Consider the following 27,927-nt stretch of genomic DNA (forward strand, 5'->3'; position numbering starts at 1 on the left):
CGTGATGGTATGGGGTGCCACTGGTTACACGCCTCGGACACCTCTTGTTCGGATTGACGGCACTTTGAACAGTGGACGTTACATTTAAGATGTGTTACCACCCGTGACTCTTCTCTTCATTCGATCCCTGCGAAACCCTACATTTCAGCAGGATAATTCACGACCGCATGTTGCAGAACCTGTTCGGGCCTTTCTGGATACAGAAAATGTTCAACTGTTGCTCTGGCCAGCTCATTCTCCAGATCTCTCACCAACTGAAAGCGTCTGGTCAATGGTGGCCCAGCAACTGGCTCGTCACAATTCGTCAGTCACTACTCTTGATGAACTGTGGTATCGTATTGAAGATACATGGGCAGCTGTACCTATACACGCCATCCAAGCCCTGTTTGACTCAATGCCCAGGCGTATCAACGCCGTTGTTACGGCCAGAGTTGGTTGTTCTGGGTACTGATTTCTCAGTATCTATGCACCCAAATTGCGTGAAAATGTAATCACATGTCAGTTCTAGTATAATATATCTGTCCAATGAATACCCGTTTATCATCTGCATTTCTTCTTGGTGTGGCAATTTTAATGGCCAGTAGTGAAGGAGCACTGACACCTATGTGATGCTGTTTAGAAATGTAAACACAGAAAGTCAATGAAGCGACTTAAACAGTGACGCTTCAAATTCAGAAGTGTGCTGTTACAGTTGTTACCGGAAGGTAAGAAGTGCTTTTCACGAAATGTTTAGAAGGCTTAGAGAACTGCATCTGCGACAAGCTGCAGAAAGACTGTACTGTGTCCAACATACGTATCATGCAAGGGTCGTGAAAACAAGATGAGAGACATTAGAGCTCATTTGGAAGCACATTTTTAGTCGTGTTTCCCTCGCTCTATTTGCAAGTGGGACAGGAAAGGGGCTATGACAAGCAGTGTTACAAGGTACCCTCTGTCAAGCAACATAATGTGGTTTGCGAAGTATGTAAAGGAGTTGCACAAAATATGGAAACATCGCGAGATATGCAAGCTTGAACATAAATACAGATGCTAGCCGAGCCTGTATACTGCGCTCTTGTATCTGTCCTCAATACGTTATAAGTGACAGTCATGTCCAGAACAGCGATCTGTATGGTTGTGTGTGCATTTGTCGGAGCTTAGTCAATTAGAACATGAGCAAATTTCTGGTGCTCGGATGGTGGGTGCTTCCATAACCAAGGGACCCGAAGCGTTTGGTGTTTCAAGCGGCATCATATCTAATATTTACACCGCGTTATTGATTAAAGGAGAAAATATAAAAATGCAGTAAATGAAGCAGGCAAAAAGGAATACAAACGTCTTAAAAAGTGCAAAATGGCTAAGCAGGGATGGCTAGAGGACAAATGTAAGGATGTAGAGGCTTATATCACGAGGGTTAAGATAGATACTGCTTACAGAAAAATTAAAGAGACCTTTGGAGAAAAGAGAACCACTTGTATGAATATCAAGAGCTCAGATGGAAACCCAGTTCTAAGCAAAGAGGGGAAAGCAGAATGGTGGAAGGAGTATATAGAGGGTCTACACAAGAGCGATGTTCTTGAGGACAATATTATGGAAATGGAAGAGGATGTAGATGAAGACGAAATGGGAGATACGATACTGCGTGAAGAGTTTGACAGAGCACTGAAAGACCTGAGTCGAAACAAGGCCCGGGAGTAGACAACATTCCATTAGAACTACTGACGGCCTTGGGAGAGCCAGTCCTGACAAAACTCTAAGATTTGCTGGGCAATATGTACGAGACAGGCGAAATACCCTGAGACTTCAAGAAGAATATAATAATTCCAATCCCAAAGAAAGCAGGTGTTGACAGATGTGAAAATTACGGAACTAGTTTAATAAGTCACAGCTGCAAATTAATAAAGCGAATTCTTTACAGACGAATGGCAGAAACCGACCTCGGGAAAGATCAGTTTGGATTCTGTAGAAATATTGGAACACGTGAGGCAATGCTGACTCTACGACTTACCTTAGAAGAAAGATTAAGGAAAGGCAAACCTACGTTTCTAGTATTTGTAGACTTAGTGAAAGCTTTTGACGATGTTGACTGGAATACTCTCTTTCAAATTCTAAAGGTGGCAGGGGTAAAATACAGGGAGCGAAAGGCTATTTACAATTTGTACAGAAACCAGATGGCAGTTATAAGAGTCGAGGGGCATGGTTGGGAAGCAATGGTTGGGAAGGGAGTGAGACAGGGCTGTAGCCTCTCCCTGATATTACTCAATCTATATATTGATCAAGCAGTAAAGGAATCAAAAGAAAAATTCGGAGTAGGTATTAAAATCCATGGAGAAGAAATAAAAACTTTGAGGCTCGCCGACGGCATTTTAATTCTGTCAGAGACAGCAATGGACTTCGAAGAGCAGTTGAACGGAATGGACAGTGTCTTGAAAGGAGGTTATAAGATGAACATCAACAAAAGCAAAACGAGGATAATGGAATGTAGTCGAATTGAGTCGGGTGATGCTGAGTGAATTAGATAAGGAAATGAGACGCTTAAAGTATTAAAGGAGTTTTTCTATTTGGGGAGCAAAATAACTGATGATGGTCGAAGTAGAGAGGATATGAAATGTAGACTGGCAATGGCAAGGAAAGCGTTTCTGAAGAAGAGAAATTTGTTAACATCGAGTATTGATTTAAGTGTCAGGAAATCGTTTCTGAAAGTATTTGTATGGAGTGTAGCCATGTATGGAAGTGAAGCATGGATGATAAACAGTTTGGACAAGAAGAGAATAGAAGCTTTTGAAATGTGGTGCTACAGAAGAATGCTGAAGATTAGATGGGTAGATCACATAACTAATGAGGAGGTAATGAATAGAATTGGGAAGAAGAGGAGTTTGTGGCACAACTTGACAAGAAGAAGGGATCACAAATTTAGCATTGGAGGGCAGTGTGGAGGGTAAAAATCGTAGAGGGAGACCAAGAGGTGAGTAAGCAGATTCAAAAGGATGTAGGTTGCAGTAAGTACTGGGAGATGAAGAAGCTTGCACAGGATAGAGTAGCTTGGAGAGCTGCATCAAACCAGTCTCAGTGTAACATGCGCTAATGCACACGATACTCTTTAAAGCCTGTACTATGGTACTATGGTAAGTTGACGGGCTTCACCTTACGAGAAAGGATTTTTGTATAGATATTGACCGCGTGTACCTGAATGGAGGCAAAATCAGACTTACACCCACTCAGTAATAACAATGATACGTCAAGCAAGTCTGAAGTGCAACTACACGTTAGGATGGACAAGAAACAACACAGCAGATGCTACCAAATTGTTAATAATACGGTCGCCAGCCTAATTAGACATTAACTGAGTTTCTTCCCTGTACAAGTTGATGTACGTTCATACAAAACAACACGTAATAACACTGCATAATATGGTAAATTTTAGAACCAGAAAATCTACTGAACTAATAATTTCACTTTCTGCACTAATATGGACAAGCCATAAATACACAACAATACACTATAATGTTTACTACAAACTCCATACTGTCTATTGATCTGATTAAAATCGGGCATAGGTTACCCTAGAAATAGCACATTCGAAATACACATACAATGTCAATTTTGAAAAAAGTAAAACACTTAGAAATTTTTTGTTTTATATTAACTTTTACTTTGGTGGTCAAATCAGTTCAGTACACTTCAGGATTCAAATGTATAGAAAAGAAAAAGGGGGGGGGGGGGGGACCCTGAAACTGTTATGATCACTGTATTGAAACAACTAACTATTGAAAGCATTAAGCACTCAAGATTTTCAATATATGAGTTACTACTCTTTTTGTCTTATTTCCTGCTCATTTAACTACCATTATTTTTGTCTCAAATTAATTAAACTTCATTACTAAACCAATTTCAACATTATCTTCCAACTTTGTCAGACCTTTGTTATTTACCCATATATTCATTAACAACAATGTTTTTTAAACATCATTCTAACTTAGATAGGTCTGCAGGTAATTATTATTAACATAAACTTTAAATCTTCATTTCGGGACACTTTATTGCACAACATGTGGAACGGACCCTGTCTAGGTTAGTTGTGAGGATAATTAAATGATAGGACAGTTCTGGTAAAATTTAAGTTGTTATTGAACAGTATGGAACAAAAGTAACACTGGTCCACACGAATTCAGTACTAATAGTTTCAACCTGTTCGTGTCGATGCGGCGGTCGGCGGGCGGCAAGATGGCGAGGCACAGAGCACACTTACAATCACAGCTATGGCTCTTGATGTATCGGCATTTTGCTTCTTCTTAGCGTCGCAATACTTTTCCGTTTAGTGCCTATGGAATATTGCCATGCTGTATAGGCGTCGGAAACGGCACATCCGAGGCTCAACGAAATCACGTTTTCCAGGAGAGCCTCCTCGATCCAGAACGTGTTTCTCAGACCGATGCCGAACTCCGACTACTACTGCTGAGCCCGTTATGCCGTACAGCCCCCGTGTGCATTTTCCCGCGCTCGCCTACCATCCACCTTTTACCGCTCCCCTACAGACAGGGTATTCACCAAAGGTTTTGCATTCTACATATCCTAATACATTGCCTACATATGGACCAGATGCACAATTACAACTTTGAAATCTTACAATAGTTTCAACGTTTCTTACATTTCAATTCTATTATAACATTGCTTAAAGTTTAACATAAACATTAATATTCACATCGAAAGTTGTATATAGTTTCCTTAACATAATGGCATGAAACAAAAAAGAAATGAAATCAGAACACCGATTACACTAATTCATCGAAAATCAGAAGAAAGAATTATTATATGTACAATAGTATAGCGTTGGTGTTGTTATATCAGGACTGAAAACCACAACAACAATAACACAGGGAAAATGGAAAAATATATTGGGCTAAGTCACAACGTGGAGGACGGTGTGTGTTGAGTGATCGCCACAGATGGTCTTGGAAAATAAGAGAACGATGGCTGCAAAAACTGCTGCAGAAGTGATTGTTGCAACCACGAAGCATGTGAGTATCAAAACAACAATAAGGAGGCTCCATTAGCCCGGAATTCCAGGACGGGCAGGAAGTCCACAATCACTCATCAGTGATGCTAATGTCACCAGCAGAAAACTCTGAAGCCATAAAACCTGGTCCACGTAACAATGAAAGAAAGTCATTTGTTTCACACTGTTTTCAAGTTCTGGCCGATTTTACGTCCAAAGAGTAAAACATTCCAGAGGGCTTGGTAATGATTTGGACAGCCGTGTTGTGGTTTTCCATGGGCCCCATGGTTACTCTGCTAGATCGGATTACTGCCAATGGATTGTGTGACCATGTTGGCTGATCAAGTCCATCCCATGGAACAATGTTTGTCCCACAGTGGTGATAATGTTTTTCAAGATGACATGGTCCGTGTTCACACAGCTTTCATGCTCCAGGACTGGTTTTGTGAGCATGAGGATGAACTGCCCAATCTCTTCTGGCTCAATTTTATTGAGCTTTTGTGATCCACTTCGGAGAGAAGGTTGGGTGACAGTTATTCATCTCCATCGTCGTAACCTAGTCTTGCCACTATTTAGCTCGAAGAATAGCATGAGGGTCCCTTGTAAACCATATTTATCCATTCCGAAACGCGTGGAAACTGTTTAGAACGCCAAACAGTTTCCTACATCGTATTAGCTATGGTATAGTGTTGCATTTTTCCTTTTTCAATTTTTTTTATCTAGCCCCTGTATGCAGGTGTGGATTTAGATGTAGATGTAGCTGTAGCGACTAGATCATCAAAACACGAGAGAAGGATGATTCAACTTTTGTGGAACATCCTTAAATGATATAGCACTCATATGATGTGTCTGCCTCCATAGTCTTGGTAGCTGATCTTGTAGACGTTGGATTGTTGTTGTTGTTGCCAACTTCGTGACGTAGCCTAGAACCAACTGTACTTTTCGTTTGAAATCCAATTTTTACTTTCGTTTTCTGAGAAGTTTGCAGTCTTGTCGGAAAACGCGCAATCAAACCTCTTACTCTTTGGGCGTATTTTCCACTTCTTGCCACATATTTTGGACTTCAGCCTGCTATAAAGATTCGTTACATCACCATCCTTATACCCATTTTTGTGGCTACTTAATTAATAACAACAATTAATTATTTCCTTGTTGCTATGGTGAGAAGTGACCAGAAGCTGTTACGTTCATTATTCTAATTTTGTGTTTTCCATCTTTTTTAGTTAACATAAGACCTAAAAAACTTCTACTTTCTTCTGGTTCCAGTTCCACTGTGAACTTAATTCTTTCACATATCTCACTCATTCCTTGTGTAACCTTGCGTATTTCATTTTCGTCGCCTATGCACAGTACTATGACCTCTTCCACATAACGTCTGTAATAAATATTTTTCGCATAAGACAGGATTTTGTTCACAAAACTTACTTTCTAGCTCATGTATGAAGATCTCAGCTAATCTACCTATCAAAGTGCTGCTCATTGTGAGTCCATCCTTTTGATAAAAAAATCTTATCATTAAGTTTAACATAATTAAGTCTTGATGCAAATTCGAAAATTTCCATGAGGTCTATTATTCCTCCTTGACTAATCTTCTCATATGTTAACAAGTTCTTTGTTATAATCTCCAACGATGGTCTTACTGAGATGTGAATACAGAGCTTAACAATATCAAAGGAAGCCAATGTAGCTCAAGCTGGGATTGGTAGATCTTTAATATCCCTCTCAAATTTATTACTAATTTGGCCATTGCATGCCTTTTTATGAGTATACGCTGCTGTCAGTCTTTGTTCACATTCTTGGTTATCTGTATAATTGGGAAATGACCTGTTGTTTATAACTGACCTAACTCGTTTCCCTATGTTGTGTAATTTTATATTGGCCAAAGCAGAAGAAATTTCAAGACTCGTTTTAAAGATCATTCATATAGTCAAAATAAGGAGTTATTAGGTACACATTTAGACAAAGAAAAACATGTAAAGACGCTGCGGATGACAACAAAAGAGGTCCTGCTATGAAATGAGATAGCTGCTCAGACCATCACTTACGGCTGTCGGGCCATATGGCGGCGACAGTCGGTTTGCAAACCCTCCGCTTGTAACGTCAGCCTTCCCTTCTATCGACAATGTTAGAAACATATGACCGTGTAAGCACGTGCCTAAACAATTGGAATAAAAATTTTGAAAAGGCTATCGTTCCGAAGATTCAATATAAAGTCGAAAAATGAGGGGGAGGTTAACAACAAGATGTCTTCTAGAACAACTTATTCCGCCTACCTAATTACTGTAAAATTTGGTATGGTTGTTCCAAAGGTTTGTGCTATCATTCACGCACTGTGCCAACGAGAAGGGGTACCACGTGGATCGGAACAGAATAATAAGGGTTACTGAAATAATTATAGCTAAAAGAAATACGGTCGCCAGCCCAATTGGGTAAAATTTCTGTTCGGTAGGTGAATTAATGAGCCGAACAGTGCGTGTCAAGAATTACTCGAACACTCGCGGCAACAGAGGGCTGCACGCACGTTAGCAAAAACAATTGAAACATTTACGTAATAAGGCGAGAAAGAAAATAGTTTGCACTCGAAATATCATTAACTAATGGAGCTGAAATTTTGAAAACATGCAAGATAACACTTAGATTAATTGTTACTTACTGTTGTAAGTGACAATGGCGCTACCTCACAATAATGTCTACTATTTTCATATGAATATTGGAAAATGGCAAAAAATAATTAAAAGAAACTCTATTGACTTCTGAACAGGGAAGCAGAAATTGATAATTTCTGTATCAAAAGGTAATTATTATACTTCAGCACGACTGCAAGTCAAAATGTGAACCAGAACTTTACTAACAACAAATTACAATAATCACAGATTTTTGCACTCATTCATTAATTCTAGTTAGTGCTTTTGTTCATAGTGCCAGGAATCATTTTAATTTGATTAGTTGATGTACTATTTTGCTACAATTAGATCGTCTCAGATTAAAGTTCAAATTTAAAGTTAGTGAGACTGAAATTACTAAATGGTTTAAGTTCAAATCTTCACAAGCAAAATTAACTGGCACTGCAATTTTCATTTTTTATGAACGGTACTCGCATTATTGTAACATTAAGACAGGACATGAACCTACTTGGTGAACGATTTTAGGAGAATCACGGGTAAACAGTTTTGATTAAACTATGGTAATTATTCACTCGCAAAACACCACAAAGCTGAGTAACGTCGTTACAAAACTAGTTAACAAGCTGTGATGCAGCAGTCTTACTTCAGTCCATTCTCGCCGTGACGAAGTTGCTGGCGACGATACTGCTGCTGGCTCCTTTCCATGATAATTAGCGAGCACGGGAGTTATTGGCAATGATGTTGGCGTGGCGGGTTCTTGATGTTGCTGCAGCCAATATTTCCACCGCCCACGCTCATCACTTGCCACGTGCCGCCAAACAATCATTCCTCCGGCACAGTGCACGCCATCCATGCGTCCGCACTTCACCAAGTCTCACACCAGAGTCCTCTCTCTGTGTAGCGCGCGCTCTGACGCAACATCCTCCCGCGTCCAGAGATGCCGCTACTCCAACGATACTTATTCGTTGGCACAAACCTAACGTTCCCCTAACATTCCCTCAGCGATTACTCAGCGATATTTACATAATATACAAAATTGATTATACAGCAAAATAAACAAATTAATTTATACATCGAGTACATATAAATTTACATAAAGATAAAAGCAAGTATATATACAATAATAAACGGTCAAAGAGCACATCGGCACGAAAGTGTTACACGCTGTCCGAGGCGTATCTAGACTGATCATCTCGGCTCTTTTCCAAGCGAGACTCATCGCTGAAGACAGATTTACTCCAGTCAATGACATTGGGTGCCCACTGTGCCCGACACCACTGTAAATGGTGTTCTTGGTGTACAGAGGACAACGATAGCGCAAGGAGCTCCGAAAGCTCAACCCACCTTTCTGTGAGCCGCCTATAAAATTTGTCCTTGTGCTCTCTGAAACACCAGTTGCATGTTGGATCGATGATAATGAAGAATCCACAGCTCAGACGATTGCTAGGTCCTCAATTTCTGTCGTCTCTCTAGGTCGACCACATCCTTCTTGACACTGTGTTCGGCCATGGTTCACTCATTCCTGCCGCCGTTAGCGAACAGTGGCATCGATCCTATTCAAGGGACGAGCGATTGGCCGAATATTCCAACCTCCCTCACTGAGCACAGCTACACATCCTCTCTCAAATGCTGACACCTATTTACAGGGTGGTCCATTGATCGTGACCGGGCCAAATATCTAACGAAATAAGCGTCAAACGAAAAAACTACAAAGAACGAAGCTTGTCAAGCTTGAAGGGGGAAACCAGATGGCTCTATGGTTGGCCCGCTAGATGGCGCTGCCATAGGTCAAACGGACACGAACTGCGTTTTTTAAAATAGGAACCCTCACTTTTATTACATATTCGTGTAGTACGTAAAGAAATAGGAATGTTTTTGTTAGACCACTGTTTTCGCTTTTTGATAGATGGCGCTGTAATAGTCACAAACATATGGCTCACAACTTTAGACGAACAGTTGGTAACAGGTAAGTCTTTTAAATTAAAATACAGAACGTAGGTACGTTTGAACATTTTATTTCGGTTGTTCCAATGTGATACATGTACCTTTGTGAACTTATCATTTCTGAGAACGCATGCTGTTACAGCGTGATTACCTGTAAATACCACATTAATGCAATAAATGCACAGCCGGTCGGAGTGGCCGTGCGGTTCTAGGCGCTGCAGTCTGGAGCCGAGTGACCGCTACGGTCGCAGGTTCGAATCCTGCCTCGGGCATGGATGTGTGTGATGTCCTTAGGATAGTTAGGTTTAATTAGTTCTAAGTGTTAGGCGACTGATGACCTCAGAAGTTAGGTCGCATAGCGCTCAGAGCCATTTTTGAATAAATGCACAAAAAGATGTCCGTCAACCTCAATGCATTTAGCAATACGTGTAACGACATTCCTCTCAACAGCGAGTAGTTCGCCTTTCGTAATGTTCGCACATGCATTGACAATGTGCTGACGCATGTTGTCAGGCGTTGTCGGTGGATCACGGTAGCAAATATACTTCAACTTTCCCCACAGAAAGAAATCCGGGGACGTCAGATCCGGTGAACGTGTGGGTCATGGTATGGTGCTTCGACGACCAATCCACCTGTCATGAAATATGGTATTCAATACCGCTTCAACCGCACGCGATATATGTGCCGGACATCCATCATGTTGGAAGTACATCGCCATTCTGTCATGCAGTGAAACATCTTGTAGGAACATCGATAGAACATTACGTAGGAAATCAGCGTACATTGCACCATTTAGATTGCCATCGATAAAAATGGGGGCCAATTATCCTTCCTCCCATAATGCTGCACCATGCATTAACCCGCCGAAGTCGCTGATGTTCCACTTGTCGCAGCCATCGTGGATTTTCCGTTTCCCAATAGTGCATATTATGCCGGTTTACGTTACCGCTGTCGGTGAATGACGCTTCGTCGCTAAATGGAACGCGTACAAAAAAATCTGTCATTGTCCTGTAATTTTTCTTGTGCCCAGTGGCAGAACTGTACACGACGTTCAACGTCGTCGCCATGCAATTCTAGAGATATGGTACGGGTGCAATCGATGTTGATGTAGCACTCTCAACACCGACGTTTTTGAGATTCCCGATTCTCGCGTAATTTGTCTGCTACTGATGTACGGATTAGCCGCGGCAAAAGCTAAAACACCTACTTGGACATCATCGTTTGTTGCAGGTCGTGGTTGACGTTTCACACGTGGTTGAACACTTCCTATTTCCTTAAATAACGTAACTATCTGTCGAACGGTCCGGACACTTGGATGATGTCATCCAGGATACCGAGCAGCAAACACAGCACACGCCCATTGGGCATTTTGATCACAATAGCCATACATCAACACGATATCGACCTTTTGCGCAGTTGGTAAACGGTCCATTTTAACACGGGTAATGTATCACGAAGCAAATACCGTCCGCACTGGCGGAGTGTTGCGTGATACCACGTACTTATACGTTTGTGACTATTGCAGCGCCATCTATCACAACGCGAAAAAAGTGGTCCAACTAAAACATTCATATTTCTTTACGTACTACACGAATTTATAATACAAAATGGGCGTTCCTACTTTAAAAAAAAAAAAAAAAAAAAACGCACTTGACATCCGTTTGACGTATGGCAGCGACATCTAGCGGGCCAACCATAGCGCCATCTGATTTCCCCCATCAGGCTACACAAGTTTCGTTCTTTGTAGATTTTTCGTTTGATGCTTATTTCGTTAGATATTTGGCCCGGTCACTGTCAATGGGCCACCCTGTATATTGTTCGCAGACCTGTACACATGCCTTCAGAGAGGCGCAGTTACAGTCCACCTAAGCACATGGAATGAAATGCGCAATGTCATGATGTCGATAAGAAGTCTGTTTAATCTCCTCGCCAGCTGCACTAAGAAACTGTGCTACAGCGTCACTTACTCATTCATCGGCCGCCAAATTGTGCACATTTGAATTTTTCATCAATGTCTGCATGAACATAAATTTGTGACCAGTTTGCGTAACTCCTTCGCAGTTCGTATTTTTTGTGCTTTGGAGTGTATTTTTGTATGTGATACATTAATACGTACGCACATCAGTGTGCTTGTTGTCTTTTACTTTGTTTCAAACAGTCTCACCACAAACACCTCACAAACTATATTACCTGATGTTTTCTGCATGGCCTTACCTGGACCACAGAGTGAACGATGCCTGCCAGTATAGATAATTCACATTCGTTATCGAGAGGCATGCCGCACTGCTTCATCCCTCTCAATAGCCCCTCCCCTCCTCTCGAGGAAAGTAGACATTGATGGTATAATTGTGCCACGTATATAAAGTGATACTACCAACCTAAAAGCATACGACTAGCAATAGTAATACTTACTTGTCTGCAAATGATGTAAATAGTGATGTAATGTTGTCCAGTACACAGTCCCCAGCCAACAACAATATCTGCATTTATACCAGTAACAACCATATGCTAAGAGTTGTCACATGTACTGGCCAAATATGAAATTACGGTTCTTCTGGTTAAGTAAAATCATATGTGAAGTTACAGTGACTCATAGCTAAGACGTACTATGAAGAAGATAACATTTTTATCTCTGGATTATTAATGGCACTGAATATTACTGGCAACCAGTTTCCATTTGAATTAGGACCATTTATATGATGGCAGTGTGTACACTACTTTCTATAAGCAACCAACATCTATGACATTAAGAAAGACCCTCAATGAGACAAATGTTTGAATATTACACATCTGGCCATTAAAATTGCTACACCAAGAAGAAATGCAGATGATAAACGGGTATTCATTTGACAAATATATTATACTAGACCTGAGATGTGATTGCATTTTCACGCAATTTGGGTGCATAGATCCTGATAAATCAGTACCCAGAACAACCACCTCTGGCCGTAATAACGGCCTTGATACGCCTGGGCATTGGGTCAAGCAGAGCTTGAATGGCGTGTACAGGTACAGCTGCCCATGGAGTTTCAACACGATACCATGATTCATCATGAGTAGTGACTGGCAAATTGTGGCGAGCTAGCTGCTCTGCCACCATTGGCCAGACGGTTTCAATTGGTGAAAGATCTGGAGAATGTGGTGGCCAGGGCAGCAGTCGAACATTTTCTGTATCCAGATAGGCCCGTACAGGACCTGCAACATGCGGTCGTGCAATATCCTGCTGAATTGTATGGTTTCGCAGGGATCGAATGAGGGTAGAGCCACGGGTGATAACACATCTGCAATGTAATGTCCACTGTTCAGAGCGCCGTCAATGCGAACAAGAGGTGACCGAGACGTGTAACCAATGGCACCCCATACTATCACACCGGGTGACACGCCGGTATGGCGATGACGAATACACGCGTCCAATGTGAGTTCACCGCGATGTCACCAAACACGGATGCGACCATCATGATGCTGTAAACAGAATCTGTATTCATCCGAGAAAATGACGTTTTGTCATTCACCCAGGTTCGTCGTTGAGTACACCATCGCAGGCGCTCCTGTCTGTGATGCAGCGTCAAGGGTAACCGCAGCCATGGTCTCCGAGCTGATAGTCCATGCTGCTGCAAACGTCGTCGAACTGTTCGTGCAGATGGTTGTTGTCTTGCAAATTCTCCATATGTTGACTCAGGGATAGAGACGTGGCTGCACGATCCGTTACAAATAAATGGTTCAAATGTCTCTGTGTACTATGGGACTTAACTTCTGAGGTCATCAGTCCCCTAGAAAATATTCAATTGTGTGTGAAATCTTATGGGACATAACTGCTAAGGTTATCAGTCCCTAAGCTTATACACTACTTAACATTAATTATCCTAAGGACAAACACACTCACCCATGCCCGAGGGAGGACTCGAACCTCCGCCGGGACCAGCCGCACAGTCCATGACTGCAGTGCCCAAGACAGCTCGGCTAACCCCGCGCGTCAGTCCCCTAGAACATAGAACCACTTAAACGTAAGTAACTTAAGGACATCACACACATCCATGCCCGAGGCAGGATTCAAATCTGCGTTCGTAGCGGTCGTGCTGTTCCAGACTGTAGCGCCCAGAACCGCTCTGCCACACCGGCCTGCGATTCGTTACAGCCATGCGGATAAGATGCCTGTCATCTCGACTGCTAGTGGTACGAGGCCGTTGGGATCCAGCACGGCGTTCCGTATTACCCTCTTGAACCCACGGATTCCATATTTTGCTAACAGTCATTGGTTCTCGACCAACGCGAGCAGCAATGTCGCGATACGATAAACCGCAATCGCTATAGGCTACAATCCGACCTTTATCAATGTCGGAAACGTGATGGTACGCATTTCTCATCCTTACACGATGCATCACAACAACGTTTCACCAGGCAACGCCGGTCAACTGCTGTTTGTGTATGAGAAATCGGTTCGAAACTTTCCTGATGTCAGGACGTTGTAGGTGTCGCCACCGGCGCCAACCTTGTGTGAATGCTCTGAAAAGCTAATTTTTCGTATCACAGCATCTTCTTCCTGTCGGTTAAATTTCGCGTCTGTAGCACGTCATCTTCGTGGTGTAGCAATTTTAATGGCCAGTAGTGTACATGTTCTCAAATTATGACGGTTCACCTTTCCATTTAAATGGAATGTTGCCTCGTCACTAAACACTGTAAGAAAACTGTAAATCCCCATCCTGCTAAGAACGAAATTACAGAACTCCATGCCCGCATCTCGTGGTCGTGCGGTAGCGTTCTCGCTTCCCACGCCCGGGTTCCTGGGTTCGATTCCCGGCGGGGTCAGGGATTTTCTCTGCCTCGTGATGGCTGGGTGTTGTGTGCTGTCCTTAGGTTAGTTAGGTTTAAGTAGTTCTCAGTTCTAGGGGACTGATGACCATAGCTGTTAAGTCCCATAGTGCTCAGAGCGATTTGAACCGTTTGAACAGAACTCCACACGTTGTTGTTTGTCACCTTCGTGAAGAGCTTGCAGTAGCTCAGTTTTGTATGGCTTCATGTGTAAACATCGACCCCAGACGCACACCGGCAGCATGTTGGGCTGTCGAGCTGCATGGCGAACGGATTTCTAAGAACTCCTTATGAAACTATTTCGGATGCGTTCGATGTATGTGTCAGACACTTGGGGACGGCCCGACGGCTTGCCTTTACACAAACAACCTGTTTCTCGGAATTGTTAATGCCATCGTCTAATGCTCTGTGCTGTCGGAGGAAGTGACGCTGAACAGTTATTATTCACCCGCACTGCGCAAAACGTAGAGCACAAAATGTTTTCTGTTGTCCCGACACCATTTTTACAAGAACTGAAGTTGGCCCACGCTGCTGCTACCTAGCGGGAACCATGTAAAACTCAAGAGACTTCTCTTTCCAATAGTACAATGTGCACACACATACCTCAAATAATATAATAGTTATGATATTTTCAAATCAGATGATTCTTTTTGTGTTTCTAAACCTGAATACTCCATTTCTTCCCATAGTTCGGTGATGGGTAAAGAATCATACGAATTTTCTAAATGCACAAATTTTAGGTGTGCTTTCTGACTCTTAGAATACACCTGTTTACTCATTTGTCTAAGGCTAAAAATCCTTACAAGATCCTCCAACTGAGAAAACTGAATATTCCCCTCACATCTTTCCTTCAGTCTCACTCTCCAGCCTGTTTTTCAGCACAACGCTAAAAAGTCTGCTGGTACAAGTCATCCCCTATAATAATTTGTGAGCTTCTTATTTCCTTTTTGTAGATAGTAGATATGTATGATACACACCAGAATATAGGCTGTATTGTAGGTGCAGGGTCGCTAGCTATTTTCATATTCCTTATAATCCTCCATGCCTCTACCGATCAGTTGCCAAACGAATGCTCTATTTTCCCACATACGCTTTCCTTTCCTATTCCACAATCTGACTGAACAAGTTACAAAGAATTCTCACCACTTGAGGGGGCCTATATTTCAACAATTCCATTAAAACTCCTCCAGGTCCACTTGCTTTTCCATTTCATGCCTTTTCCAGCATCTCTTTTATTTCCTCCTCTAGTATAGGTTCTACGTTACTTAACTTACTGTTAGACTTCTGTCACGTGGTCTTTTGTTTTTTCTACCACAATTTCTTCAAAGTGCTTTTTGCTCTGCCTAATGCATATAGGCTGTATTGTAGGTGCAGGGTCGCTAGCTATTTTCATCTTCCACATCATCCTCCATGCCTCTGCTGACCTATTGCCAAACGAATGCTCTATTTCCTCACATACTATTTCCTTTCCTATTCCTCTTCATATATATACCTTGTTCCTATTACAGTTCTCTCCATTCCCAGAGCTAAACCATATGTGATATAGTATCTTCTTTTCCTCAACCACTTCCGACAATTCCGTGGTCATCCATTCAGTTCTTGTTCTTCCCTCTCTTTTCCTTCCTAAAGCCTCTTCCACTGCATCCTTAAACGACTGCTTCAGCAAATTGTACAGGTCATTAACACTCCAGTCCTCCCCCATTGCATCCAGTCTTAGCTTATACAAATTTTCACTCTTTCTTCTTGTAACAAATGTATCCTATATTTCCAGCATCCTCCTCTTTTTCCTCCTGTTTTAATTTGGTCTTAATCGGAAAAGCAACATTTGAAGTAATTATAAAATGATTGGAGCTACAATCTATTCCTCTTTTTACATGTACATCTTGCACCTTAATTACCCGATGTCTCTGTAGTGTTAGATAATCTGTAATTGATTTTAGGTTCCGTGTGGATTGGGCCAGGAGAACTCCGTATTTCTTTTTGCTGGAATTGGTCATTCATAACATTATACTTCTGAACCTTACAGAAGTTAATCAACTTCCTTTCGTTGTTGTTTTCTACATACTCTCCCTATGGTTCTACAACGCTATCATTTCATCTTTGTCCAGTTCGTCGATGGACGATGTTAAGTCGGAAAAATTTGAAAAGTGAAGGAAATACAAATCAAACCATTAGCAGCACGATGTACTGCAAAACGCAAGGGAGAGTGCACCACCAGCGGCAACAGCTTCTGTCGCCAAAGTTACTTTAAAAGACTGTTATCCACGAACACTAGAGAGAGAGGCGCTTCTGAGAATTGGAAAAGCTAGCAAGAATACACTGTTTCATGAAATATAAGAAATGAGTAGAATATATTCTTTAATTTTAAGAAATAATTATCAAACTGATACATGACGTAAGTGGTTATTTCCCATCCTAACTGATATCATGTAGCCCCGTAATCATGCCAGTAAGAGAAGCAATGAGGTTATCCACCTTTCCTGTGTTGATTTAGAAACAAAATTAACAGTTGCCTAGGGAGAATTTTTGAGGAGAAAAGAAGCATGGAGAAGGGAACGGCACGACCTTAAAGAAGCCAACAATCAAAATAGGACACTTGGTGCTGGCCTGAAACCGTCTTTGGTTTCACCTTGTCAAAAAGAAGATATCCAAATTTTTTCTTTGTACGACGGCCTCTACAGGGTGAGAAAGTTCCTGGTCCATCATTCTTGGATACAGTAGTTGATCCTGACAGTAGAATCGAGAAGTGAATTTGGAACATTGGAAACATAAAACTGTCCTTCCCTTTTGGATTTATACCTTTACTGTTAGAATCTGTTATTACTAAGTGTAGGGCCAGCTGACTTTTCGTAGTGGTATAGTTCCAAGAGTGAGTCAATGGTCTTTTTTCTGTGTGGTTTGTGAATGGTCTGGGTACCTTTTTTTATAGTTTGGATTGTATCGAACTGTCACAGTACTGATACTTCCACTGTGTGAGCTGAGACGGAAGAGAGGAGAGAAGTACAGTTGCTTATGAGCTATAAAAATAGCTAGGAGTGGCTTGATTGAGTAGAGAGAGAAATAGGCGCGATTACCTACTTGTGGGCTGGGTAACTGGCAAGAGTGGAAACAGAATGAGTTATATTACTCTTGAGAGAGCAGGCACTTAACAGGTGACTGTAATACGTGACTGGGCTTAGCTGACCAACTAAAACCGCCCAACTGCCCCCTTAAATAAACCAAGGGGATTTATCTGTGACACTGAACTGAAGGGAAAAAAGTTGAACAGCCACAATAAGACAGAATATAAGTTAAGGAATAGAACTGGCAAGTATTATAAGTACTTAAGAATTCACCAGAGGCCAGCATATTAAACGTCTGACAAGACCTTGGAGGAAGGTATGATATGAACAATAGTACAGCCTGTGACGTAATTATGCAATGAAGGACGCACGACGACTTGACAGCTAGTTGAACTATGGCTGTGTTTCACTTCCATTTCAGTCAGCGACTCTCGAAAATTCAGAAACGGATAACTTGTGAAGAAAAGAAAGGTAGTACTTAAAACTGAAAGGCATCTTTCTAACAGATTTCGCTTAAGTACAGAAGGCGAGGTGGTGATACTCCCCTATTACTGCACAGAAAAATCAAAGAAAGTTAAGAGGAAATAGAGCGGCATCCGTTGATTAAAACTGAACAATGTAAAGTACCTTATTTGGGTGTTTGATACTGATTTATGATCGAAGGGAACTTTGACACATCGTATTAAGTATTATTGTCATGAAACTTTATTAGTGAAAGACGTTCCCTAATTTAAGCTGTACCCCATGGAAACAAAGGCAGCCGGGAGAAATATAGTTCTAAGGAGACCATTTTTTTATGTTTAAAGTAATATATGGGTTATAAAATGAATGTAACTAAAAACCTGGGGCCTGAGTGACGTCACCTTAGAACTGAGCCATCATAGACTGTTTGTTGCCTGCAATTCAGGACGAGAATGCTTTAAAGATAGTCAAACTACAGCGACTAAATAGGTTGACCACTACAAAATAGTTCAAGTGACAACAGCCGGGTGTTAAACGGGTTGCTCTCAGATACCAGGAAATGTGAACTGAGAGAAAACGGCTGTGTTGCAGTCGAACAGGACGACGTATGCGGCTCCTGAGAGGACAGTTGTGGTCAGCTGGCTGCCTGAACCTGTCGCTGCCACGCCCAAAGCACGTGGACCAGCCTACTGAAGCAAGCCGTCAGTAGTGGCCCACTCCATTCACAAGCTGGTCCCCCATACTGACTACACAACCCCTCCCCCTCCCTCCCTTCTGCTGAGACAACGCTTCTGGCTTTCTAGTACAGCCTAGTCTTTCAACCACTTGTGAGTGAACTAAAAGAGAAAGTAGCTAAGCGGAAAACGGGAAATGGTTTATAAGTCCTTACCAGTTTACCCGAGTGACTACATATACGAAGGCCGTTCTACATCTACATCTACATCTATACTCCGCGAGCCACCTTACGGTGTGTGGCGGAGGGTACTTATTGTACCACTATCTGATCCCCCCTTCCCTGTTCCATTCACGAATTGTGCGTGGGAAGAACGACTGCTTGTAAGTCTCCGTATTTGCTCTAATTTCTCGGATCTTTTCGTTGTGATCATTACGCGAGATATATGTGGGCGGTAGTAATATGTTGCCCATCTCTTCCCGGAATGTGCTCTCTCGTAAATTCGATAATAAACCTCTCCGTATTGCGTAACGCCTTTCTTGAAGTGTCCGCCACTGGAGCTTGTTCAGCATCTCCGTAACGCTCTCGCGCTGACTAAATGTCCCCATGACGAATCGCGCTGCTTTTCGCTGGATCATGTCTATCTCTTCTATTAATCCAACCTGGTAAGGGTCCCACACTGATGAGCAATACTCAAGAATCGGACGAACAAGCGTTTTGTAAGCTACTTCTTTCGTCGATGAGTCACATTTTCTTAGAATTCTTCCTATGAACCTCAACCCTGGCGCCTGCTTTTCCCACTATTTGTTTTATGTGATCATTCCACTTCAGATCGCTCCGGATAGTAACTCCTAAGTATTTTACGGTCGTCACCGCTTCCAATGATTTACACCCTATGGCATAATCGTACTGGAATGGATTTCTGCCCCTATGTATGCGCATTATATTACATTTATCTACGTTTAGGGAAAGCTGCCAGCTGTCGCACCATGCATTAATCCTCTGCAGGTCCTCATGGAGTACGTACGAGTCTTCTGATGTTGCTACTTTCTTGTAGACAACCGTGTCATCTGCAAATAGCCTCACGGAGCTACCGATGTTGTCAACTAAGTCATTTATGTATATTGTAAACAATAAAGGTCCTATCACGCTTCCCTGCGGTACTCCCGAAATTACCTCTACATCTGCAGATTTTGAACCGTTAAGAATGACATGTTGTGTTCTTTCTTCTAGGAAATCCTGAATCCAATCACAAACCTGGTCCGATATTCCGTAAGCTCGTATTTTTTTCACTAAACGTAAGTGCGGAACCGTATCAAATGCCTTCCTGATGTTCAGGAATACGGCATCAATCTGCTCGCCAGTGTCTACGGCACTGTGAATTTCTTGGGCAAATAGGGCGAGCTGAGTTTCACATGATCTCTGTTTGCGGAATCCATGTTGGTTATGATGAAGGAGATTTGTATTATCTAAGAACGTCATAATACGAGAACACAAAACATGTTCCATTATTCTACAACAGATTGACGTAAGCGAAATAGGTCTATAATTATTCGCATCTGATTTATGACCCTTCTTGAAAATGGGAACGACCTGCGCTTTCTTCCAGTCGCTAGGTACTTTACGTTCTTCCAGCGATCTACGATAAATTGCTGATAGAAAGGGGGCAAGTTCTTTAGCATAATCACTGTAGAATCTTAAGGGTATCTCGTCTGGTCCGGATGCTTTTCCGCTACTAAGTGATAGCAGTTGTTTTTCAATTCCGATATCGTTTATTTCAATATTTTCCATTTTGGCGTCCGTGCGACGGCTGAAGTCAGGGACCGTGTTACGATTTTCCGCAGTGAAACAGTTTCGGAACACTGAATTCAGTATTTCTGCCTTTCTTCGGTCGTCCTCTGTTTCGGTGCCATCGTGGTCAACGAGTGACTGAATAGGGGATTTAGATCCGCTTACCGATTTTACATATGACCAAAACTTTTTAGGGTTCTTGTTTAGATTGTTTGCCAATGTTTTATGTTCGAATTCGTTGAATGCTTCTCTCATTGCTCTCTTTACGCTCTTTTTCGCTTCGTTCAGCTTTTCCTTATCAGCTATGATTCGACTACTCTTAAACCTATGATGAAGCTTTCTTTGTTTCCGTAGTACCTTTCGTACATGATTGTTATACCACGGTGGATCTTTCCCCTCGCTTTGGACCTTAGTCGGTACGAACTTATCTAAGGCGTACTGGACGATGTTTCTGAATTTTTTCCATTTTTGTTCCACATCCTCTTCCTCAGAAATGAACGTTTGATGGTGGTCACTCAGATATTCTGCGATTTGTGCCCTATCACTCTTGTTAAGCAAATATATTTTCCTTCCTTTCTTGGCATTTCTTATTACACTTGTAGTCATTGATGCAACCACTGACTTATGATCACTGATACCCTCTTCTACATTCACGGAGTCGAAAAGTTCCGGTCTATTTGTTGCTATGAGGTCTAAAACGTTAGCTTCACGAGTTGGTTCTCTAACTATCTGCTCGAAGTAATTCTCGGACAAGGCAGTCAGGATAATGTCACAAGAGTCTCTGTCCCTGGCTCCAGTTCTGATTGTGTGACTATCCCATTCTATACCTGGTAGATTGAAGTCTCCCCCTATTACAATAGTATGATCACGAAACTTCTTCACGACGTTCTGCAGGTTCTCTCTGAGGCGCTCAACTACTACGGTTGCTGATGCAGGTGGTCTATAGAAGCATCCGACTATCATATCTGACCCACCTTTGATACTTAACTTAACCCAGATTATTTCACATTCGCATTCGCTAATAACTTCACTGGATATAATTGAATTCTTTACTGCTATAAATACTCCTCCACCATTGGCGTTTATCCTATCCTTGCGGTATATATTCCATTCTGTGTCTAGGATTTCGTTACTGTTCACTTCCGGTTTTAACCAACTTTCCGTTCCTAATACTATATGCGCACTATTTCCTTCAATAAGAGATACTAATTCAGGAACCTTGCCCTGGATACTCCTGCAGTTTACCAATATTACGTTAACTTTTCCTGTTTTTGGTCTCTGAGGACGGACGTTCTTTATCAACGATGATAATGTCCTCTCTGGTAAGCCGTCAGGTATTTTATCGTTTCGCCCAAGGGGGGGTCCCTCTAACCTAAAAAACCCCCGTGTGCACGCCACACGTACTCTGCTACCCTAGTAGCTGCTTCCGGTGTGTAGTGCACGCCTGACCTGTCTAGGGGGGCCCTACAGTTCTCCACCCAATAACGGAGGTCGATGAATTTGCAACCATTATAGTCGCAGAGTCGTCTGAGCCTCTGGTTTAGACCCTCCACACGGCTCCAAACCAGAGGACCGCGATCGACTCTGGGCACTATGCTGCAGATATTAAGCTCAGCTTGCACTCCGCGTGCGATGCTGGTTGTCTTCACCAAATCAGCCAGCCGCCGGAAGGAACCAAGGATGGCCTCAGAACCCAAGCGGCAGGCGTCATTCGTTCCGACATGTGCTACTATCTGCAGCCGGTCACACCCAGTGCGTTCAATAGCTGCCGGAAGGGCCTCCTCCACATTACGGACGAGACCCCCCGGCAAGCACACCGAGTGCACACTGGCATTCTTCCCCGACCTACCCGCTATTTTCTTGAGGGGCTCCATAACCCGCCTAACGTTGGAGCTCCCTATAACTAATAGGCCCGCCCTCTGTGACTGTCGGGACCTTGCCGGAGAATCGGCCACTGGCCCAACAGGCGAGGCATCCTGTGGTGGCTCGGAAACGATGTCATCACCACTAGGAAGCACCCCGTACCTGTTGGAAAGGGGTAAGGCAGCTGCCACGCGGCCAGATCCCACCTTCGCCTTTCGGCCAGGCACGCGCGAGCCCACCACTGTCCGCCATTCACCCTGGAGTGATGGCTGACCGGTAAGATGCTCACTGCCGGAAGACGCAGTGACATCAGGGGTTCCATGTGATTCCAAGGCCACCGAAGTAGGCATAGGTCTCACCACAGTTGCCCCAACGCCACTACGAGCCGACGCCTGCGCCTCGAGCTCGATGAGCCTAACAGACAAAGCCTCCACCTGCCCCCGAAGAGTGGCCAATTCTCCTTGCGTCCGCTCACAACAACCACAGTCCTTACACATGACTATGTTTACCCTACTCTATACGGTGACAAATTCCCAAGATAATCTTCTGATGAGCTACTCTGATAATCAAGAAACACTCACTGAAATACGAGACGCGAAAACTACGCTAGGTTTTCCCAGAAAAACTATTTAAAAGCTAAGCGCAGCAAATAAGTACAAAAACGCTTTATACAAACAGTACTCGCTGCTGCTGGTGCTCTCGCTCTGGCTGTCAGAAGACAACTGCTGATTCAAGTGACTAGTGGCTAACGGCCGCGAAACAAACAAAAGACGGTTTTAGGGCGCTTTCTGTTCTAAACGATCAAGAAAACACTAAGAAATCTAACACGAAAACTACGTAAAGTTTTATCAAGAACTGTTAGTTACTATGCAGACCAGATAAACACAAATAGAATCCCTTCCTTAGTGGAAGGTCGTAAACAAAATGCAAAATAAACGCTTTATACAAACAGTACTCGCTGCTGCTGGAGCTCTCGCTCTGGCTGTCACAAGACAACTGATGATTCAAGTGACTAGTGGCTAACGTAATGCAACACGCTTTTTCTCTAAAAGCCGGCTGGTCTTATTCTTGATCTGCGAGGCGCCGGGATGGAGAAGAGTTTGCACCTCTTTAATTCTGACGAATTTTGCATGAGAACGAGACTTGCACTCGACCTTATCTACCACCTAATTAATTATGCACACAACGCTAACGAAAGGAAATGATGGTGGACCCTGCTACTTGGTAAAATAAGGAGTGCACGCTCACAATATGTTAATAAAAATCGTAATCTACTGAGAGAGAGAAAAAAAAACGGAACTTTATTATAATAAGCCGGCTGCGGTGGCCGTGAGGTTCTAGGCTCTGCAGTCCGGAACCGCGGGACTGCTCCGGTCGCAGGTTCGAATCCTGCCTCGGGCATGGCTGTGTGTGATGTCATTAGGTTAGTTAGGTTTAAGTAGTTCTAACTTCTAGGAGACTGATGACCTAAGGTGTTAAGTCCCATAGTGCTCAGAGCCATTTTTTTATCATAATAAACAAGAGGAAATGGGATTCTGCATATATCTACGAAATGATATGCAGATTAAATATTACAATGAGATTTCTTATACATCAGAACATACAGGCACATGATCATCAACACACGACGGCCGTTGTGGCCGAACGGCTCTAGACGCTTCAGTCCGGAACGGCGCTGCTGCTACGGTCCAGGTTCAAATCCTGCCTTGGACATGGATGTGTGTGATGTCCTTAGGTTAGTTAGGTTTAAGTAGTTCTAAGTCTAGGGGACTGATGACCTCAGCAGTTAAGTTCCATAGTGCTCAGAGCTATTCGAACTATTATTATCAACACAAACGGTAGGTTAAAGGATAGGGTGTACTGAACTATTATGAGAATAAGAGTTGGCTCGCAAACAAGGGGCCCCTACTCTCTGTGATAAAATAGATTGACGATAATGACTGGAGCTCCTAATGAATCAAATACTACTCTCGCAACTATATAGCAGTATCGCGATTAGTAGTGAGAGCTCAAATGGGATCACATGGAGGAACAAGCCAGGTGGACTTGTAGCAAAGCGAGCACGCTTGCTGCTGAGGGATTCAGTATAAAAATGATAGGTCCTACAATGCCGAAGCCGCAAAATACTGTACCAAACCTGAAATCTGATGCACGTCATTGGTAGGCAGCGTTCTAATGATTTAGGCGCCGACTTCTGCTGAGTAGCAACTTTGTTTCAACGCCTGGCCTCGAAAGCTGCCCGAGAATTCTAAGTTGTGCCGAAAAAGTGCGACTAAGTCGCAAGACCGTTCGACTCCAACGAAGATCAGATCCCGAATCCCTGCACCTGTGCAATGCAAGAGCGAAGCCATCATTGCTCAACTCCCTACTACTCTCGAAAAAACCACGAATCAGCATTCCCCAGAATTCCGCAGAACATCATTCGCTCCAATAGTGACCGTTCCCTCCAATTTCGAGCAGGGCTTTATGACGTCAACTACTCTCAGTTTAAATTAACCAATCATGCCTCCGCTATTCAGCTGAGGTCACTGAACTTGCCGTTTGACCGGCTACGAAAACAACATGCCTAGACCACCGGCCATCGGGCGCCAGACACTCGCACCAGAAGGACATGGTCCACAAGCGTTCTTAGAATCATGAGGACAGTGCAGTCAGTCGGTGTCAGCAGTCTTCATTCCGGACGCGATGGAACGTGTGAACAAATAAACTGCTGCAACACTCAGACATCTCACAGGTCGTTTCGCCTGCATACAATAGGCGAAACGTGACCAACGTCAGTCTATCCGCCAGGCGCTTAAGCCTATTGTACCGTACGACCCTCTCAGTATTCAGAGAAGTGGAGCCCCCAACCAGAAGCACAGTGTGCTGCGTCCTCCGATGCACGCCTCGCACAGGCCACCCCGGGAACTAACCCAACATGCATAGGAATCAAATGAAAAGTATTTTGAACTCTCAGTACAAATACTCTCATTACAATAACCTTATTCGGCCTGTTACCACCGTGCAATGACGTAAAACAGTAATAAAACTGATGAAAATGAGATCTACATCTACATCTACATTGATACTCCGCAAGCCACCCAACGGTGTGTGGCGGAGGGCACTTTACGTGCCACTGTCATTACCTCCCTTTCCTGTTCCAGTCGCGTGTGGTTCGCTGGAAGAACGACTGTCTGAAAGCCTCCGTGCGCGCTCTAATCTCTCTAATTTTACATTCGTGATCTCCTCGGGAGGTATAAGTAGGGGGAAGCAATATATTCGATACCTCATCCAGAAACGCACCCTCTCGAAACCTGGCGAGCAAGCTACACCGCGATGCAGAGCGCCTCTCTTGCAGAGTCTGCCACTTGAGTTTATTAAACATCTCCGTAACGCTATCACGGTTACCAAATAACCCGGTGACGAAACGCGCCGCTCTTCTTTGGATCTTCTCTATCTCCTCCGTCAACCCGACCTGGTACGGATCCCACACTGATGAGCAATACTCAAGTATAGAGTGTTTTGTAAGCCACCTCCTTTGTTGATGGACTACATTTTCTAAGCACTCGCCCAATAAATCTCAACCTGGTACCCGCCTTACCAACAATTAATTTTATATGATCATTCCACTTCAAATCGTTCCGCACGCATACTCCCAGATATTTTACAGACGTAACTGCTACCAGTGTTTGTTCCGCTATCATATAATCATACAATAAACGATCCTTCTTTCTTTGTATTCGCAATACATTACATTTGTCTATGTTAAGGGTCAGTTGCCACTCACTGCACCAAGTGCCTATCCGCTGCAGATCTTCCTGCATTTCGCTACAATTTTCTAATGCTGCAACTTCTCTGTATACTACAGCATCATCCGCGAAAAGCCGCATGGAACTTCCGACACTATCTACTAAGTCATTTATATATATTGTGAAAAGCAATGGTCCCATAACACTCCCCTGTGGCACGCCAGAGGTTACTTTAACGTCTGTAGACGTCTCTCCATTGATAACAACATGCTGTGTTCTGTTTGCTAAAAACTCTTCAATCCAGCCACACAGCTGGTCTGATATTCCGTAGGCTCTTACTTTGTTTATCAGGCGACAGTGCGGAACTGTATCGAACGCCTTCCGGAAGTAAAGAAAAATAGCATCTACCTGGGAGCCTGTATCTAATATTTTCTGGGTCTCATGAACAAATAAGGCGAGTTGGGTCTCACACGATCGCTGTTTCCGGAATCCATGTTGATTCCTACATAGTAGATTCTGGGTTTCCAGAAATGACATGATACGCGAGCAAAAAACATGTTCTAAAATTCTACAAGAGATCGACGTAAGAGATATAGGTCTATAGTTTTGCGCATCTGCTCGACGACCCTTCTTGAAGACTGGGACTACCTGTGCTCTTTTCCAATCATTTGGAACCCTCCGTTCCTCTAGAGACTTGCGGTACACGGCTGTTAGAATGGGGGCAAGTTCTTTCGCGTACTCTGTGTAGAATCGAATTGGTATCCCGTCAGGTCCAGAGGACTTCCTCTATTGAGTGATTCCAGTTGCTTTTCTATTCCATGGACACTTATTTCGATGTCAGCCATTTTTTCGTTTGTGCGAGGATTTAGAGAAGGAACTGCAGTGCGGTCTTCCTCTGTGAAACAGCTTTGGAAAAAGGTGTTTAGCATTTCAGCTTTACGCGTGTCATCCTCTATTTCAATGCCATCATCATCCCGTAGTGACTGGATATGCTGTTTCGAGCCACTTACTGATTTAACGTAAGACCAGAACTTCCTAGGATTTTCTGTCAAGTCGGTACATAGAATTTTACTTTCGAATTCAATGAACGCTTCACGCATAGCCCTCCTTACGCTAACTTTGACATCGTTTAGCTTCTGTTTGTCTGAGAGGTTTTGGCTGCGTTTAAACTTGGAGTGGAGCTCTCTTTGCTTTCGCAGTAGTTTCCTAACTTTGTTGTTGTACCACGGTGGGTTTTTCCCGTCCCTCACAGTTTTACTCGGCACGTACGTGTCTAAAACGCATTTTACGATTGCCTTGAACTTTTTCCATAAACACTCAACATTGTCAGTGTCGGAACAGAAATTTTCGTTTTGATCTGTTAGGTAGTCTGAAATCTGCCTTGACATGAAAAAGAGGGCATGGAACCTCTCAGATTTAAATGCACATATTTCCCAAATTCTTTGTCTGTTAACCGTACTGTCAACGCTATTTCCGTTCATTTCTGTGGGCTTATACCACCATAAGATGAGAACCTGAATACCGTCATGGTATCGCTCTACAGGTCTACATGCCAGCCAAGTTCTAACTGCGTCAATAACTTTCCCATCATTGCCGTTGTGATGCCTACACAGTCCAGCCTTCAATGTGTCAAAGACATGGAACTCAGGTTTGAGATCCAGGTTGTATGACGGAGGCGTAAGAACGACTTGTGTATGGCTTTAAATTATCATGGAGTAGAAGTTGTAACTAACCTGTTTCTACGGGTTATTACGTTATTATTGGGAATGTAAATACTTATTGCTTGGGAAGTTAACGTGAGAAGATTAGGGTCGCCACCGACTCTAACCATACAACTAATCGAAGGTTTCGTCGAGTCGGAAAATAAATTAATTTGATCACAGACCAAAAACTCACAAAAATGCATACGTTGTGATGTCGCTCATAGCGGATACAATGTAATTAATAGTATTGCCCGCGCACTGTTCACGACAATCAAACATTTAAAATAAAATAG

This window comes from Schistocerca piceifrons, chromosome 2 (assembly GCF_021461385.2).
Source record: "Schistocerca piceifrons isolate TAMUIC-IGC-003096 chromosome 2, iqSchPice1.1, whole genome shotgun sequence".
In the NCBI taxonomy this organism is placed as follows: domain Eukaryota; kingdom Metazoa; phylum Arthropoda; class Insecta; order Orthoptera; family Acrididae; genus Schistocerca; species Schistocerca piceifrons.